General features: G+C 45.1%; 1 protein-coding gene across 2 annotated transcripts in view; it reads left to right on the forward strand.

Annotated features, from left to right (window-relative positions):
* ATP5F1A (ATP synthase F1 subunit alpha) overlaps positions 1 to 17979 on the forward strand; it is a 288472-nt gene that overhangs the window by 140482 nt on the left and 130011 nt on the right. The gene's annotated exons all lie outside the window — the stretch shown is intronic.

Here is a 17979-nt window from a genome sequence, read left to right on the forward strand (position 1 = left end):
CAATTCATTTCTCAGAACATGCACACCGTCACAGCATCTATGGTCTTCCTAACAACTTTCTAACTGAATTTCATTAATGCTTACAAATTTATTTGGTTTTGCCCAAAATTCTTGCTTCAAGAAGTTGAAAATGCTGCAACCTCTACCTTAGGAGAGGATTTTCTGGCTATCACCATAGATTTAATTAGTGTTATCATTGGTTTTAATATTATTTTGGAGTATTTTATTAAACCGATTTCAGTTTTAACATGTTTTTATTATTTATTTATTTATTTTTTTAATTTTTATTAAAATTTTCACATGCCTCCAGATTTCTAAGTAATTATGGGGTACTCAAAATGTTAATTTATCTCTTTCTACTGGACTAAGCTTTTTTATTTATATTGCTGAATTCTTGCCACCCAATTGATGTGGATATCTAAAGGCAAGACAGTGTATTTGCACATCAGTCATCTTACAAAAATACGTGAGTTAAAGTGACTGTAAGGACATTTTGCAATTCAAGGGCCTTTACCGTGCCCCAAAATTACTAAGGTTTTACTAAGGCTCTAAAGCATTCCTCCCAAGAACTGTAAATGGAATGCCACAAAACTTCCCCCTCTTTCCTTTTAAGTGCATAGTGTTACCTGATCTGTTATGTCTCTACAAAACCTACCCCTGTAAAACCTAATTATACTGCAGGAAGTGGGGGATGAGAGAACCTTCTGCTTGCAGCAAATACAAGGTAGATATTCTTAGTGTTTTCCTGTTGCAGTCATTACATTTGGGTAATCCTGCTAGCAGGTTGCCCTCAGTCGGCCTGAATTCCAAAGTCTTGGGTCCTGCGTAGGCTGCTGTCGCCCCTTTCCTGACGTCGGGTATAAAAGAAGCAGCAGATGCCATTTTCTTCAATCTTTCTTGACGCGCTGTGCCCTAAGCAGAAGCAGTTCGCAAGTGCCTGTCAGCCGACTCGTTTCAGATCCGAAGTCTTCAATAAAGTTAAGTACCCTGTTGGGGAAACTTTTTTCTTGCTCCAGACAGATATCCGAAAAAGTTAATAATTGTATTCCTTGTGGAAAGGAAATACCTCATAAGGACGTTCATTATTACTGTATTCCTTGCCTAGGCCCTAATCACAACGTTTCTGGTTGTCTGTTTTGTGCTAGATTTAACCAACGCACTAAGTGTCTGTATGATTTTGCATTAAACTATTTTGGGCGCCGGTTTAATTATCCAGAATGTTATCTGATAGCCATCAGACTACCTGAGTTCACAAAAACGCAAAGAGAAAGAGAGAAACAACGGAGGTCCAAAACTGACTAAGCTTCTCCTAAGCCAGTCGCCGGCTGTCAGTGAGGTGCTTTCACATCCCCTGACGCCCGCTACTTCAGAGTCGCAGGCAGCTACCGACTCCCACGTGGAGTCTGCTATGCTGCTGGAAACTAAAGGTATTGGAGCCTCGGACACTATTCCCTCAGATGGGTCCCAAGCTGCCGAGCAGGCACTGGCTTCTGAGGGTGTATTCGGACCTAAACATCTTTACAGTAAACTGACTTCAGCTTCAAAGGCAAAGATTAAAGCACCTTCTAAAGCAAAGAAACTCGAGAGCCACGTGGACAGGCCTCTATGCCCAAAAAACAGATGCTCAAAATGGCCAAAGACTTGATTACCTTGATCTGGGGTTCCCATCCTCCTGATAAGAGGCCTAGGCAAGAGACAGACTATGAATCTTCAGATCAGGTTTCTATTTCTTCTGATCAGGAATCCCCCCCCAATGAGGATTCTGATGCTGAAGAAGCTATACCTTCAGCTTCTCCACCTGAGGGCTATTCTTTTGGGGAAACCTTGCATACCATGAGGGAGCATTTCCACTGGGAGAGCCAAGATTTTTCAGAATCTAAGAGGAGGCTCAGGGATTTCCTTTTACTACCTCAACACAGGCCTCTAGCCATTCCACCTGTTTAGACATTGTCGATGTGTTTTTTGGATTCTAGTCTGACCCCTGACTCCTTACCTCCAGCTCCTGTTAAGCCTGACCGATATTACAGGGTTCCTGACTCATAAATTCCTTTTCAGAAACCCTGATGCATACCCAGAAACTATATTTCACAGGGTCCCAAAGGAGTTGAGGCTTCCACTGCAAAAAACCCTACCCACTCTGACAGAGATTCTAGGGCACTGGATAGATGGGGGAAAAAAGGTTTACACATCTGCTACCTTGGCTAGAAGGGCCTTAAAATGTCAGTTTCATATGCTCAAATATCAGCAACATGTCATGGCATTGCTTAAACAGAAAATGTTAAACTCTGTATGTGCAGAAAACAAGGAAATGCTGGATTTTTTGCATGCAGCTGAACAAGTTGGAAAGCATACTTTGCAATGTGGTTTTGATTCTTTGGAGGCCTCCTGCAGGGCTGTAGTCACGGGTTCTGTAATTAGGAGGCATGCTTGGTTAAAGGAACAAAATCTGCCTGATCATGTCAAAGTTAAATTATTAGATGCACCTTTTACAGCATGATACTTTGTTTGGTGTTAAGGCAGAAGACGTGTTAAAATGGAGGACAAATCTAAATCTATGCAAACTGTTAAATATTTTTAACAAGTACAGCCACCTAGGTTTGGTAGACACTGGCCTACAAAGAATTGATCCTTTCCTGAGTCGGACAGACCTCCAAAGGGGCAGATCCAAATGAGGCAGATCCCAGGTGCAAGGTTCGTACAGTTCAAAGCAATGGGGTGTTTCTCCCTCCAGAGTTGGAGAAGACAAATCATAACCATATAGGAAACTGTCCCGATGACTTCCCCCTGCCTGCACCAAGTGCTTATCTCCTGGCAGCACCCTTAGGGGGAAAATTAGCACTTTTTTCTCAAAATTGGCACATTATAACCCAGGGCAAGTGGGTTCTAAATAGCATCACAAAGCTACAAGTTCCACTTCCATACCCTGCCAAAGGCAAACGGCTGGCCAGATCTGCCAAAAAATCAGTGGGCAGAGGCACAAAAACAAGTTCAAGTACCAGAGCAAGAGCAGGGACAAGGATTTTACTCAAGACTGTTCTCATTACCCAGAAAGGACAAGGTCTGGAGACCAATACTGGACCTGTCTATTCTGAACACCTTCCTGGATATACCAAAATTTAAAATGTTGACTTTGCAGCAGCTTCTGCCCATGCTGGGCAAGAAGGGCTTGGCTTGTGACTTTAGGCCTAAAAGAGGCATACCTGCATGTCCCAGTCAGGTAATCATGCAGAAGATACCTCTGATTTAAGGCTGGCTTAATGCATTACAAATTCTCTGCAAATTCTCTGCACTGCCCTTTGGCTTATCTACTGCGCTCAGGGTGTTTACAAAGTGCCTGGCACCAGTAATTGCATTCTACAGACAGGAATACATGTGTGTATATATATCTGTACTTGCACGACTGTCTAATTCAAGCAGAGAACAAGGATTTCTTCTTCAGCATCTGGTGTTTGTGAAGACTTCTACATGCCTAGGGTACACTGTCATTGAAAAGAAATCAAAACTAGTACCCTCTCAAGAGATAATATTCCTGGGTGCAAGCTTAAATACAACTGCCCAGATGGCTTATCTCATGCCAGACTAACCAAGGCAACTAACTACCTATTTCAAAATGTTGGCAACAAAGGCCCAGTTATCTGCAAGAAAATTTCTGCAGGCTTTGGGCTTCATGGTATCCTGCATCCTACTAATTCCATATGCAAGACTGCATATGAGGAAACTTCAGTGGTACCTAAAAAGCGTTTGGACTCAACATTGCCACAGCCTGGAAACAATGATTCCTTTCATTCCCTGCCTGCAGCAGGAGTTTCGATGGGCGAAGGCTTGTCACCAGAACAAGGGACAGCCATTCATCTTGTTTCACTGTTGCAGTCATGATTGTAGGCTTCTCCCCTGCCGGCAGGCAGTCCTCTGTCGGCCAGAATCCCAAAGTCTGGGTCCGGCGTCAGCTGCTCAGCCATGCTCCCTGACGTCAGAGCGCCAGGAGTACAAAGCTGACAGCCGACGCAATGTTCTCCAGTCTTTCTTGCCGTGCGGTGATAGCACTTCGCAAGTGCCGGTCTGCTGACTCCTGACAATTTTTTATAAACGTACTTCAGTCCGAAGATTTTCTTCTACTCAAAATTAAGTACCCCATTGGGGAAACTTTTTTTTTTTCTTGCTCCAGTCCGATGTCAGAAAAAGTTAATTGTATTTCATGTGGGAAGCAAATACCTCAAGGATTTTCATTCTTACTATATTCCTTGCTTAGGCCCTGACCACGACGTAGCTAGTTGTTGGTTTTGTGCTAGATTCAATCACCGTACTATTAAACGAAGGTACGATTTTGTATTTCATTACTTCAGTAGGCGTTTTAATTACAAAATGTCGTCTGATACGGTTCTGGCCACTGGAGTTCACAAACTACGCAAGGATAAAGACAGGCCTCAGAGGTCCAAATCAGACTATTGTACAAGCAGAGCCAGCTTCAGGTTCGGCCATAGTCAGTGAGGCACTTTTGCAGCCCCTGTCGTCTGCCATTTCGGAACAGATGGCCGAAATGGACTCCCACGAGGAGCCAACTAGGCCTTTGAATATTTCTGTTGCAGGACCTTCGGACAATGCTCCTTCGGATGGGTCCGGAGCCGCTGTGCAGGTACCGGCTTCCGAAGGGGTTTTCAGGCCTACTCAGCTTCTAATAAAGGCAAAGCCAAAGACAAAGGCAAAGACTCCTTCCAAATCGAAGACTGCAGCCCAGGCCTCTTCTGGTCCGGCACCCAAGTCTCAGAAACAGTTACTTAAGATGGCGGAGGACTTGCTATGATTAGGGGTTCACATCCCCCTCCAGATAAAAGGCCAAGGCAGGAAGTGTATTAGGACTCCTCTGATCAGGCTTCTGTTTCTTCAGTCTCTCTTCTGACCAGGAATATTCTTTCCCTCCTTATGAGGATTCTGATGCTGAGGAATCCATTCCTTCAGCTTCTCCCCCTGAGGATTTCTCTTTTGGGGAAACTTTGCATGAAATGAGGGAACATTTTCACTGGGAAGGACGAGTACTCAATCTAAGAAAAGACTAAGGGATTTTTTTCTTCCCCAACATAGACCCCTGGCTATTCTTCCTATTTTGGATATTGTGGATGATGTTTTTTCGGAGGCTTACTTAACTCCTGACACTCTTCCTCCAGCTCCTGTTAAGCCAGACGGATATTATAGGGTTCCTGATTCCCACCAGTTTTTATACAAGAACCCTACTGCTGATCCTGAAAACATTTCTCAGGGCCCTAAGGGGTTAAGGCAGCTTCTTCTAAAAACCCCATTCCCCCTGAGAAGGATTCCAGATCTTTAGAAAGATGAGGCAAAAAAGTGTACACTTCAGCTACTTTATCTATTGGGGCTTTAAACTGTCAATTTCATGTGCTGAAATACCAGCAATTCTGTCTGTTTTGAAACCAAATCTAACTTCCATTTCTGCCTGTGCAGATAAGGAATTGCATGACTTAATGCATGCCACTGAAGTTGGAAAGCATGGTTTACACTGGATTTGATGCCTTAGAGGCTTCTTGTAGGGCTGCTGCCTCTGGTACAGTCATTAGAAGGCATGTTTGGTTAAAGGAACAAAACTTGCCGGATCAAATTAAAAGCTAAGTTATTGGATGCTCCTGTTCAGCATAATGTTTTGTTTGGATCTAAGGCTGAAGAGGTGATTAAGAAGATGGAGGACACGGCAAAATCCATGCAAACTGTTAAGGATTTCTTACAAGTACAGCGACCCAGATTTAGTAGGAATTGGCCTACAAAAAATTCGGCCTTTCCCAATTCAGACAGGCCTCAGAGGGGTAGATGCAGACGCTCCCGAGGAAGGCCTCAAACGCAAGCCTCTTGTAGACCAAAACAGTGGACTGCTTCCACCCCTAGGAGAGGAGAGGACAGGCCGCAAGCTCATAGAAAACAGGCTCAATGGGTTGCAGGAACTTCTTGCCTTGAAGCCCCTCTCGGAGGAAAACTTTCTCTTTCACCCAAATTGGACTCGTATAACCGAAGACAAGTGGGTTCTGGATGTGGTTTCCAGAGGTTACAAATTCCATTTTCGTACGCTGCTAAGACCAAGCGGATGGCCAGATCTACTAAAACATCAATGGTTAGAGGCCTTAAACCAGGTGGAAGCCCTCTTGGCTATGAAAGCCATAGAACTGGTTCCACTTTCAGAAATGGGACAATGTTTTTACTCTAGGCTCTTTCTCGTCCCCAGAAAGCAAAATTCATGGAGACCCATTCTGGATCTGTCAGTCTTAAACACTTTTCTCGAAATACCAAAATTCAAGATGCTTACTCTACAGCAGCTACTCCCAGTGCTGATCAAAAATGCATGGATGGTAACTTTGGATTTAAAGGAGGCTTATTTACACATTCCCATCAGGCAGGAGTGCAGAAAATACTTCAGGTTCAAGGCCGGATCGAGGCATTATCAATTCTCTGCACTGCCCTTTGGTTTGTCTACTGCTTCCAGGGTCTTCAAGTGCCTGGCTCCAGTAGTAGCTTATTGCAGACTCATGGAAATTCAAATTTACCCTTATCTGGACGATTGTCTTATTCAGGCAGACAGCAAGGATGTCTTACTCCAGCATCTAGAATTTGTTCAGAAATTTTCAAGTTCCTGGGATTCACTGTAAACAGTCAAATTTGACATCCTCGCAACAGATAACTTTTCTGGGTGCTCTTCTAAACACAACAACCCAGATGGCATTTCTGACATACGAAAAACAATTACAGCTGGCTTCAACTTTCAAAACCTTGGCAACTTTAACTCTATCTGCAAGGAAATTCCTGCAGGCTTTGGGTTACATGGCCTCCTGCATCCTTCTCGTAGCATATGCCAGACTACATATGAGGAAAATTCAGTGATAACTAAAGTGTATGGTCTCAGCATTGCCACAGTTTAGACATACAGATCACTGTCCTGCCTGGTCTTCAAAAGGAATTCCTTTGGTGGTCCAAAGCATGTACTCTAAACAAAGGGAAACTTCAGTCTGCCTCCAGCCAGTCAGATACTAACCACTGACGCCTCAGATTGTGCATGGGGAGCCCATTTGCAGGGCAACTGTCTGCAGGGCCTTTGGACAAAAGATCAGAAGCACCTGCATATCAACTTAAAGGAAATGCTAGCCGTTCAGAACGCGCTATTGGCCTTCAGGAATCTTCTACAGCCAGGGCAACTGCTGATACGGACAGACCACACCACAGTTATGTGGTACATAAACAAGCAAGAGGGATCACATTCCTATCCCCTTTGCAGACTAGCCATGAATCTATGGAACACAGCTCTAGCTTGCAAATTGGAACTTCAAGCTCAGTTTCTACCAGGGAAGCAAAACTTCCTGGCAGACAGTCTGAGCAGAAACCTGTCGGACCCACACGAATGGATGCTGGACACCAAAATATTCAAGATGATTACAGCAGTCTGGGGTTGTCCTCCCACAGACCTCTTTGCATCCCACCTCAATCATTAGCTACAGATTTTTTGCACCAGGACATTCCACAAACTAGCTTGGAAAGTGGATGCACTATCATTCAGTTGGAGAGACCTCTCTGAGTATGCCTTCCCACCTCTGCCTTCTCTTCCATGGGTGTTATTAAAGATTGAACAGGACAAGCCCAAGATAATTTTGCTGACCCAAAATTTGCCTCTACAGTTTTGGTACCCAACAGTGAAAAACCTTTCTCTGGAGCCCCCTTGGGTTTTACCACAGACTCCGAACCTTCTGTCCCAACACCAGGGTCAGGTTCTGCATTCCCATGTCAAACTCTCAACCTGGCGGACTGGTTAATCCAGGGTCTGATTCATTCTCTCATACCCAAGCAGGTTATGGATGTCATTTTAGAAGCCAGACTGCCTAGCACTAGAAAATCTTATGCAGGTAAATGGAAAAGATTTTGCACCTGGATGCAGGCTCAGGATTCGGACCCTCTTATTCCTGACATTCCTCTGATTTTACTTTACCTGACAGACCTCTTGCATAAGAGTCTCTCTTTTTCTTCCATGAAGATACATGCTTCTGCTATTTCTGCTCATTATAATACAGACCCTCCAATCTTTTCCCACCAGCTCATGAGACAAGTTTCTCAGAGGAGCTAAGAACTTAAGGCCTCCTAGATCTCCACCCATTCCTGCCGGGGATCTCGACTATGTTCTGGAAAAACTCACCTTACCTCCTTTTGAGCCTGCTGCCACGTCTGACATCAAGTTTTTATCTTGGAAGACAGCCATCCTGTTAGCTCTGACCTCTGCCAGAAGAGTTTCGGAGTTGCAAGCTCTCATGGCTGTGGAACCTTATATTATTTTTCATCAAGATAGGGTGTCTTTAAGGACTAATTCTACTTTCATGCCTAAGGTGGTTTCCAAAGTGGCTTTAAATTCACTTGCCAACTTTTTTCCCCAGTCCTCAAAGTAAGGGTTAAAGGGTCTTGCATTCCTTGGATGTACGCAGACAACTATGTTTTTACCTGGACAGAACCAAGGACATCAGGAAATCAGAACAATTGTTTGTTATGCTTCAAGTTCCCAAGGTAAAGCCATTTCAAAACAGACCATTTCAAAATGGATTGCTCATGGAATCAGATTATTCACACCATGGAAAGCAAATCAAAGGGAGTATGACTCGCTCGGCCAGAGCTGCTGCCACTTCAGCTGCCTTCCTCAGGGGAGTTCCTACCAAAGACATTTTGGGAGCTGCAACTTGGAGTTCAGTGCATACTTTTTCTAAGCACTACAATCTACCTCTCTACTCTAAGTCTAGGGCAGGCTTTCTTCTGCAGTTTTGCAGGGCCTTTTAGCCGCCCCCTCTACTTTATGACCACCTCCCTTTTATTCTGTTTTGGGATTCTACCCTACAGTTATGACTGCAACAGTGAAACACTATGAACATAGTACAGTTGTGTACACTTACCATAAATGTAGATGTTGGAGTGTCTTCACTGTTGCAGTCTGGGTTACCCTCCCTCCTGTCCCCTCTTATTTTTTCTTTTATGTGGTTCCCTTCTCCCTTCTGAGGTGCATTTGCAAAGGGTATGGGATCTTACTCATTTTAGAACACCTGACATCTGGGGCAAGAAAAACTGGAGAACATGGCATCAGCTGTCAGCTTTCAGCTTTGTACTCCTGGTGACGTCAGGGAGCATGGCTGAGCAGCCGACGCCGGACCCAGACTTTGGGATTCTGGCCGACCGAGGACTGCCTGCAGGCAGGGGAGAACCCTACAGTCATGACTGCAACAGTGAAGACACTCCTTAACATCTACATTTATGGTAAGTGTACACAACTGTACTATACTGATGCTGAGGACTCTATTCCCTCAGCTTCTCCTCCTGAAGACTACTCCTTTGGGGAAACTACACACTGAGGGAACATTTTTACTGGGAAGGTCAGGACTACTCTGATTCAAAGAAAAGGCTCAGTTTCTTTTACTCCAACACAGACCACTTGCCATCCCACCAGTTTTGGACATTGTGGATGATGTCTATTTAGAATCCAGTTTAAACCCAGACTCTACCTCCTGCTCCGGCTAAGCCTGACGGATACTATAAAGTGCCGGATTCCCACAAATTTCTTTACAAAAGCCTTGTAGCTGACCCAGAGACTGTCTCACAGGGTCCCAAGGGGACTAGGGCTTCTGTGGCTAAAAACCCAGTACCTTCTGAGAGGGATTCCAGAGCACTAGACAGGTGGGGGGAAAAAGGTTTACACCTCAGCCACACTAGCTATGAGGGCACTGAATTGTCAATTCCACATGCTTAAGTATCGGCAATTCCTAATCTCTCAGTTAAAGCAAAGAATAACCTGTCTGTCTGTCTCTGTCTGTCTCTGTCTGTCTCTGTCTGTCTCTGTCTGTCTCTGTCTGTCTCTGTCTGTCTCTGTCTGTCTCTGTCTGTCTCTGTCTGTCTCTGTCTGTCTCTGTCTGTCTCTGTCTGTCTCTGTCTGTCTCTGTCTGTCTCTGTCTGTCTCTGTCTGTCTCTGTCTGTCTCTGTCTGTCTCTGTCTGTCTCTGTCTGTCTCTGTCTGTCTCTGTCTGTCTCTGTCTGTCGCTGTCTGTCGCTGTCTGTCGCTGTCTGTCGCTGTCTGTCGCTGTCTGTCTCTGTCTGTCGCTGTCTGTCGCTGTCTGTCGCTGTCTGTCTCTGTCTGTCTCTGTCTGTCTCTGTCTGTCTGTCTCTGTCTGTCTCTGTCTGTCTCTGTCTGTCTCTGTCTGTCTCTGTCTGTCTCTGTCTGTCTCTGTCTGTCTCTGTCTGTCTCTGTCTGTCTCTGTCTGTCTCTGTCTGTCTCTGTCTGTCTCTGTCTGTCTCTGTCTGTCTCTGTCTGTCTCTGTCTGTCTCTGTCTGTCTCTGTCTGTCTCTGTCTGTCTCTGTCTGTCTCTGTCTGTCTCTGTCTGTCTCTGTCTGTCTCTGTCTGTCTCTGTCTGTCTCTGTCTGTCTCTGTCTGTCTCTGTCTGTCTCTGTCTGTCTCTGTCTGTCTCTGTCTGTCTCTGTCTGTCTCTGTCTGTCTCTGTCTGTCTCTGTCTGTCGCTCGCTCGCTCGCTGTCTCTCTCAACTATCTGAATTGAAAGAACTACAGGATGTATTGCACGCCACTGAGCAGGTGGGCAAACATACCTTACAATGTGGGTTTTGATTCTTTGGAGGCCTCCTGCAGAGCAGCTGTCACTGGGTCTTATACATAGGCATGCTTGGTTAAAGGAACAAACTCTGTCTCATGTTAAAGCAAAACTAGATGCTCCCAAGTTTTAAAGAAAATGGAAGATGAAGCATAATCTATGCAGACAGTCAAAGATTTCCTACAAGTACAACCCCCTCGCTTCAGCAGAAACGGGCCAACAAAAAATTGGTCCTTTCCAGCCACTGACAGACCACAGAGGGTAAATACAGACGCCCAAGAGGCGGAGGACAACCATAAGCCCAGTATAAACCTCGCCAATGGGGCTTTCCAACACAGAAGGGAGGAGAAGACAGGCAGCCCCACTTGGGGGGAAAACTTGCACTTTTTGCAGACAACTGGCACATGGACCCATTTGTCCTTTGTGACATAGACATAATTTTACGAGGATACAGATTCCACTTTCACACCTTGCCAATGAAAAGAGGAATGCCAAACCTGCCACAAAGTCAATAGGCAGAGGCACAAAAGCAAATTACAGCTCTCATGGACATGAGCCATTCAACTGGTACCTACTCTGGAGCAAGGCCAAGGATTTTATTCAAGACTTTCTAGTGCCCAGAAAGGACAATGCCTGGAGACCAATTCTGGACCTTCCAATTCTAAACACAAGTACCCAAATTCAAGATGCTAACACTACAGCAGCTACTTCCCATGTTGGGCAAGGAAGCATGGCTAGTAACGTTGGACCTCAAGGAGGCATACCTGCATGTCCCTATCAGACAAAGTTGCAGAAGATACCTCAGTTTCATTGCAGGTTCAACCCATTACCAATTCTCTGCACTGCCCTTTGGCTTATCTACTGCGCCCAGAGTTTTCACAAAATGCCTGGCACCAGTAATTGCGTACTGCAGACAGAGGAATTCAAATATCTCCATACCTGGACGACTGCCTCATCCAAGCAGAAAGCAAAGACATTCTGTTACATCATCTGGCCTTTGTAAAGCATCTACGAAACTGCTTGGGGTACACAGTAAACGAAAAGTCAAAACTAGTGCACTCACAAAAAATGACATTCCTGGGTGTTAGCTTGAATAAAACGGCCCAGAAGGCTCATCTTATGCCAGACAAGCAACTACAACTGGACTCAGTATTTCAAGACCATGGCAACAGACCCAATTAACTGCAAGAAAAATTCTGCAGGCTTTGGGCTTCATGGCATCTTGCATAATAATAACATTTGTAAAGCTGCATATGAGGACAGTGGTACCTAAAAAGCGTATGGTCTCAACACAGCCACAGCTTGGACACACTATCTCTCATTCCCTGCCTACAACAGGAATTTTTATGGTGGTCACAGGCATGTCACCTCAACAAGGGTCAGCCTTTCACCTTGCCCCCAGCCAGGCAAACTATCACAACAGATGCTTCAGACTACGCCTGGGGGGCACAAATGGCAGGATAATGCATTCAAGGCCTATGGACTGCAGATCAAAGAAATCTGCACATAAATCAAAAAGAGATGCTAGCTGTACAGAAAGCTCTGACAGCCTTCAAGGATCTATTACATCCGGGACAACTTGCAATAAAGACTGACAACACCACAGTAATGTGGTACATAAACAAGGGGGTACACATTCTTACCCTCTATGCAGGCAAGCAATGACCTTATGGAACTCTGCTCTGGCCTACCAAGTCCAGTTACAAGCTCAATTCCTGCCAGGACAGAACACATTGGCAGACTACCTCAGCAGAAACAGAGGATCCCCACGAGTGGAAACTAGATCCACTAACATTTGCAATGATAGCTCAAAAATGGGGCCTTCCAGACATAGACCCATTTGCCAGTCCTCAAAACTATCAACTGACAAGATTTTGTACAAGGACATTTCACCATCGGGCTTGGAAAGTGGATTCTCTCTCTTTCAGTTGGAAAAACCAGACAGTATATGCCTTCCCTCCATTGCCTCTCCTCACAAAGGTTCTTTTGAAAGTCAAAAAGGAGAGACCACAACTGATTCTCATAGCCCCAGACTGGCCACGCCAGCACTGGTATCCGCTATTGAAAAATGGCCCACAGCCCACCATGGATATTGCCTCAAATCCCCCATTTGCTCACACAACAAAACAATCAGATTCTTCACAGCCAGCTCAAAACTTTAAATCTGGCTGCATGGCAAATCATCTAAACATCCAACCAGCACCTCTTTCACAAGCAGTTCTGGATGTTATTCTGGAAGCCAGGAGGCCAGGCACCAGGAAGGCTTATTCGGACAAATGGAAAAGGTTTTGTGCCTGTAACCAAGCTAAAGACCAAGACACAATTCAGCCTCACATTCTACAGTATTTAGCAGAGATGTTGCACAAAGGACTTTCCTTTTCCTCATTTAAAATCCATGCTTCGGCTATTTCAGCTCACTACAACACGGATCCACCTTTATTTTCACATCCTCTTCTAAGGCAGTTCCTCAGAGGGGCAAAAAACATTAGACCACCCAGGAGAGCTCCTACACCAAGAGACATAAAGGAGCTCTCTGAGCATGTAGCCCAGGCCGGTATGACCCTGACCTTGAGTAGCATCTTACCCTCACCAAGAATGATGCCACAATATATGAAGACAAGATGATTTATTTCAACAATTGGCTTAAGTACTGGTGTCATTCAAAGGGGATCCAATGCCTGTCAGCTTGGGATGATATGCTCGACAAGCCACGATGCTTCACTAGGGACAGCTTGCACCTGTCACCCCTGGGCTTTCGGATATTGGCAAAGGCTCTTGCTACCCCCATAGTGCCTTTTTTAGGCAAGGCTCAAGGACAAACCCACCTCCATAGGTATCACAAGGGATAAGAAACTAAGAGTAATGCTACTCAACGCCAGAAGTCTAAACCTCAAGATGCACGCACTCTAAACTCTCCTTAGCATGGAGAACATCGATATCTGTCCAGTAACAGAAACTTGGTTCAGGGCTCCCAAGAGCACCCCAGCACTACCAGGTTATACCTCATACCATGCTTTTCGGCCCCAAAACTTGGACCGAACCACAAAAGGAGGGGGAGTATCGATATTCATCAAAGATGCCCACACCTCCAGGTTGGTTGGGAGGGTGGCCTAATGGTTAAGGTGTTTGCCTTACAAACACAAGGTGCAGGGTTCGAGTCTCACAAGGGATAATTGGCTAGGCTTAAAATGGCTCGCAAGGGCAGTTAGCTTAGTACTAATCTATGAATCTATGAATCTGTGCAACTAACAGTGGGTAAAACTGCCTTCCAGTTTATAGCCTGCTACAGACCACCCTCCCAAACCCAGGAACCCCACTCGGTCTTTCTGAGAACACTGGAAAATATGAAGGTCTCTCCAAACACCATTATATTGGGCGACTTCAACTACCCAAACATAGACTGGGAGCATTACTCTAGCTCCTCCCTAGCCCAAAAGTTCCTAGAATTTATAAACTCAAATGCTATGGAACAACTTGTTACCACTCCCACAAGAGGGGAAAACGTACTGGACCTGATGGGACTCTATGCTCCAGACCAGAAGTGTATCCCTCACTGGTAAGATCAGACCATAAACTAATCTCACTGGATATTCACATCCCGACCCCACCCCCTGCCCAGAAAACCACAGTGAAAAACTTCTCTAAAGCAAATTCACACTCCTCAAAACCGAGGTGGAATCCTTCAAAGCCCCCGGGCCTGTGGAAAATATGGCCCAGACCGCAGAATCCTTTATAAATTCATTCTATGAACACCTTCAGGAATGCATGGATCATGCGATCCCAAATAAAACCAAGACCCAATCCTCCAAAGGCAGACGTCCTGTCTGGTGGACCCCAGCCATAAACAAACTATACAATAGAAGGAGGAAGCTACTAAATGATAGAGCAAAATAACTACTAAATGATGGAGCAAAATCCCAAAAAGGGAAGGCATCACTGAGTATTAGCGAAAAACTACGGGCACTCATAAAATTGTCTAAGGCCAGCTTTGTGAGAGAAATTGCACAGGACACCTAAGGATAATGACAAGGCTTTCTTTAGTTGTTAGGAACCTGGGTGATAATTCCCAGATATGCTCAGAATTAGTCCAAAATGACAAAAATACACTGAACCCACAGACATTGCCAACATCCTAGCTGACAGGTTCAGCGCAAACTTCTCCTCCCCCCCCCCCCCCCCCACCACCAAAAGGGTAAATATCTGTCCCAGCAGAGTGCTGCCCCCTGACATCTCAGATGCTCAGGTAAGAGCCGCCCTCTCCAAATCAAAAAACACAACATCAGCGGGACCAGGCGGTGTCCCGGGCTGCGTCCTACATGAACTCCAAGAAGAGCTAAACCCAAACGTAAAACTACTGTTCAATCAGCCTTACTACAGGATATGTGCCCAAAGAGTGGCGTACAGCAACAGTGTTCCCTCTCCATAAAGGTGGTGCCTCAACGGATCCTGGAAACTATCGCCCCATAAGCCTGACTAGCTTGGTCTGCAAAGCTATGGAAAGGATGGTCATGGACCTCATAAAGATATTGGGGACCTACAGACACTGGATCCTACCCAGTTTGGCTTTAAGGGCAGATCCTGCCTCTTAAACCTGGTTGATTTCTTTGAAACAGTCACCAAGGCCATTGACAAGGGGAAGGAGGTCCACACAGACTACCTTGACCTCGCAAAAGCCTTGGATACAATACCCCACTCAGGCGTTATAGATAAGCTCACCAGCTTAAATGTAAACCCCTATGTCACTAGATGGATTGCAAACTGGCTCAAGGACAGAACCCACATGGTTAGAATTGCTGGAGCCATGTCAGACTCCAAACCAGTTACAAGTGGTGTCCCACAAGGCTCAGTCCTGGGACCTCTCTTGTTCGGTATATATTCTGAGGTACAGGCCAACACGGAAGGATTGTGGCTGACCAAGTTCGCAGACTACTGCAAACTGGGTGCCATAATCGACTCTCCAGCCGACACAAGCATCCTCCAAAAGGGCCTCATAGAAACAGACAACTGGTGCTAGAGCCATGGCCTCAAGCTAAATGCCAAAAAGTGTATAGTCATCCCCTTTGGCAAAAACAAAGTGCCCACATATTACCACATAGGTGGTAATCCATTAAGTACAGAAGAAGTAATTAGGGACCTGGGGACCCAAGTTGATGGCAATCTCTCATTTGACAACCATGTGGCCAAAGTGGTTAGAAAAACATTTTATATAGCCCACCTAATCATGAAGGGATTCACATCTAGATCAGGGGAGGTCATCGTGCCTCTTTACTCATCCCTCATCAGACCCATAATTGAATACAATGCCCCTTTTGGGATGTACCTTACCAGACACCTGCAGCAACTGGAAAGACCCCAAAAGTACCTCACCAAGAGGATCAAAGGGCTCAAACAGATACCATATGCTGCCTGGTTAAAGAAACTCCAGCTCTGCTCAGTGGCATGCCGCCTGTTTAGAGGCGATCTGTGCCTGACGTATAAAGCCATGTCCAACCAGGAATTAATGGACATGCTGCACCTCAAAATCCAAATCCCATCGAGCTACGCGCTCGAGAAACTTTAACCTCAGCACTGAAATCAATAGGACATGCTGGAGGGACAGATTTATAACCCAGACGCTCCCTTCACTCTGGAATAAAATCCCAGTCCAGATTAGGCAGAGTCCCTCATTGACTCTCTTCAAGAGGAATCTTGAGTGGATGGGAGATGGAAGACTGCCCTGCTCCTAGCAATAACTTCAGCTAGAAGAGTCTCGGGCACTAATGGCAGTGGAACCTTTCCTCATTTTTCATCAAGACAGTTTCTCTACGAACTAATCCTTCCTTTATGCCTAAGGTGGTTCCAGTGTAGCTTTAAATCAAACCATCCACTTACCCACCTTCTTCCCCAATCTGCAAAACAAAGGTGAGAGACTCCTGCATTCCTTGGACATTCGCAGGCAGCTTCGTTACTATTTGGACAAAACTAAGGCTTTCAGAAATTCTGACCAGCTCTTTGTATCCTATGCTACAGCTTCTCAAGGGAAGGCTATATCAAAGCAAACCATTTCTAAATGGATAGGTCATTGCATACGTTTCTGCTGTACTCATCATGGGAAACAAGTTCCTGCTACCATTAGACCCCACTCTACCAGGGCAACAGCTACCTCTACAGCCTTTCTCGGGGGTTCCAACCAAGGAAATTTTAGAAGCTGCAACTTGGATTTCAGTACACATCTTTGCCAAACACCATCACTTACCTCTTTACTCAAAGTCCAGGACGGTTTTCACCACTGCAGTTCTGCAGGGCCTTATAGTCTCCACTAACCCTCTGTGATACCTCCCCCCTACCTTAGCTTTGGGATTCAACCCAAGTGTGATTGCAGCAGGGTAACATGATGAACATAGTACAGTTTTGTGCCTACCATAAATGTAGATGTTTGAGTGTTCACCCTGCTGCAGTCCAGGTTACCCCCCCCCCCTCCCTCCCCTCTGATCTACTGGCTAAATCTCTTATATGCCTTACTGATGTATTTGCTTATAGCTGAAGGGATTTTGTGTTTGTGCTGTGGTTACTCCTTTTGCTACTAATTTCTGACCACCTTTTTGGGGGCACCTGACATCTGGGGCAAGAAAAACTGAACAAGATGGTGTCTGTTGCATTATATATACCCCTGGCGCACTGACGTCAGGAAAAAGGCGACTGCAACAGACGCCGGACCAAGACTTTGGAATTCCGGCTGACTGCGGGACCGCCTAATGACAGGATAACCCAAGTGTGATGACTGCAGCAGGTGAACACTCTAACATCTACATTTATGGTAGGTACAAAACTGTACTTTAGATCACTCAGTGGTTGAAAGACTGTTGTCACCTCTTGACAAATTTACATCAACAGCATCCTAGTACTGAACTGCTAAGCTTTAAACATTAAATGTTGATTTGTACTATACATTTTAAGATGACATTAATGTAGTGTTAAAGATGTCTTTTAGTTTAGAGAAAGATCAGAAAATATTTTCTTAATTCTGCTGAAGTATCAGCACACTTAGCAAAGTGTTGGGAGGGGGCTGTTAATTCATCTTGGACTACAGAAAGATACTTTCAACAAAGGCCTGCAATTCAGTCACTGTTTTGGTTGTAGCTATGTAATTCATTAGTATCCTGTTTTTAAAAAAAAATTAAGAAAAAAAGACTTGCACAAATGAGGGCCATACAAGAAATAAGAGAAGCTGTCCCGTTACAAGCAGTGTATTATAAGACTGTGACATTAATCCCATTGCCAATGGCCTGGGAATGCACCACTGCTATCTTTTGTCTAGCATATCTCATACAAAGCCAACTTTAAACAGATTATGGGAAAGAAGCTTGAAGAAAATCACGTTG

Source organism: Protopterus annectens, chromosome 1.part1 (genome assembly GCF_019279795.1).
Source record: "Protopterus annectens isolate FY-2018-M chromosome 1.part1, PAN1.0, whole genome shotgun sequence".
Taxonomy (NCBI): Eukaryota; Metazoa; Chordata; order Ceratodontiformes; family Protopteridae; genus Protopterus; species Protopterus annectens.